This window comes from Fistularia commersonii, unplaced genomic scaffold (genome assembly GCF_037954325.1).
Source record: "Fistularia commersonii isolate RoL2024-O1a breed Wild unplaced genomic scaffold, RoL_Fcom_v1.0 HiC_scaffold_56, whole genome shotgun sequence".
NCBI lineage: Eukaryota > Metazoa > Chordata > Actinopteri > Syngnathiformes > Fistulariidae > Fistularia > Fistularia commersonii.
Window position 1 is genome coordinate 412,897 of NW_028234014.1, and position 2,104 is coordinate 415,000.

Consider the following 2,104-nt stretch of genomic DNA (forward strand, 5'->3'; position numbering starts at 1 on the left):
GGAGCTCCGGTCATACGTCTGGGGGAGCTATCTCCAGAGAAGGCTCACATTAGGCCGTCTAAGGGGTTCTTCTGCCCCCAAGCTTCCCCGCCTCTGAGAGAAGAAACATTACCTCCGCTCCTATGCTCCTCCGCTTCTCCGCTTCTCAGCTCCACCGCTCCTCCGCTATTGGCCCTGGTACCCCCCCCCACCTAAACACACTCACACACACACAAAGACACACAAAAACACACAAACACACACAAAGACACACACACACACACACATACACACACACTCACACACACACACACACACCTTAACTCATCATAGCTGTGCTAATAGCATTAGCCGAAATGCATCCACTACCAAACAAACATTAGCTCATCCACTCATTCACATGTGTGTGCCCAATGGTCCGGGAGCTCCAATCATACATCCAGGGATCTATATCTGGAGAAGGCTCACAGTGGCCGGTCTAAGGCGTCCTACTGCACCCAAACTTCCCATCCTCTGCCTTTGAGAAGAGAAAAATTACCTAACCTCCTCCATTCCTCCGCTTCTCCGCTCCACCGCTCCTCCGTGATGGGCCCTGGTATCCCCCCCCCCCACTTAAACAAACTCTCACACATACACACACGAACACACTCACACAGACACAAAAACAAACAAACACACACACTCACACAAACACACACACACCTTAACTCATCATAGCTGTGCTAATAGCATTAGCTGAAACGCATCCACAACCAAACAAACATTAGCTCATCCACTCATTCACATGTGTGTGCCCAATGGTCCGCTTCTCCGCTCCACCGCTCCTCCGCTATAGGCCCTGGTACTCCCGATCCGCCGGACTCAGGAGAATTATGGGACGTGCTTCTGCCCTCCATCCGCTTCACAGCTCATCCGCTCCAGGCCCAGCTACCCCCTGTCCGCGCCCCCCCCCCCCCCCCCCACCGAAACAAACTGTCACACACATATACACAAACGCACACACAAACACACACACACACACACACACACACAAGAACACACAAACACACAAACACACACACACACACACACCTTAAGTCATCATAGCTGTGCTAATAGCTCCCAAGCTTCCCCGCCTCTGAGAGGAGAAACAATACCTCCGCTACTCCGCTCCTCCGCTTCTCAGCTCCACCGCTCCTCCGCTATGGGCCCTGGTACCCCCCCCCCCCACCTAAACACACGCGCACACACACGCGCGCACACACACACACACACACACACAAACACACCTTAACTCATCATAGCTTTGCTAATAGCATTAGCCGAAATGCATCCACTACCAAACAAACATTAGCTCATCCACTCATTCACATGTGTGTGCCCAATGGTCCGGGAGCTCCAATCATACGTCCGGGGGATCTATATCTGGAGAAGGCTCACAGTGGCCGGTCTAAGGCGTCCTACTGCACCCAAACTTCACATCCTCTGCCTTTAAGAAGAGAAAAATTACCTCCACTCCTCCATTCCTCCGCTTCTCCGCTCCACCGCTCCTCCGCGAAGGGCCCTGGTACCCCCCCCCACCTAAACAAACTCTCACACATACACACACGAACACACTCACACAGACACAAAAAAAACAAACACACACACACACACAAATACACACACACACACACACACACAAACACACCTTAATTCATCATAGATGTGCTAATAGCATTAGCCGAAACGCATCCACAACCAAACAAACATTAGCTCATCCACTCATTCACATGTGTGCTCCCAATGGTAATCCCTGTCCGCGACCCCCCCCTCCCCCACCAAAAGAGCCTTTCAAACACACAAACACACACACACACACACAAAGACACACACACACACAGACACACATACACACCTTAAGTCATCATAGCTGTGCTAAAAGCATTAGCCGAAATGCATCCACAACCACACAAACATTAGCTCATCCACTCATTCACATGTATGTGCCCAGAGGTCTGGGAGCTCCGGTCATACGTCTGGGGGAGCTATCTCCAGAGAAGGCTCACATTAGGCCGTCTAAGGGGTTCTTCTGCCCCCAAGCTTCCCCGCCTCTGAGAGAAGAAACATTACCTCCACTCCTATGCTCCTCCGCTTCTCCGCTTCT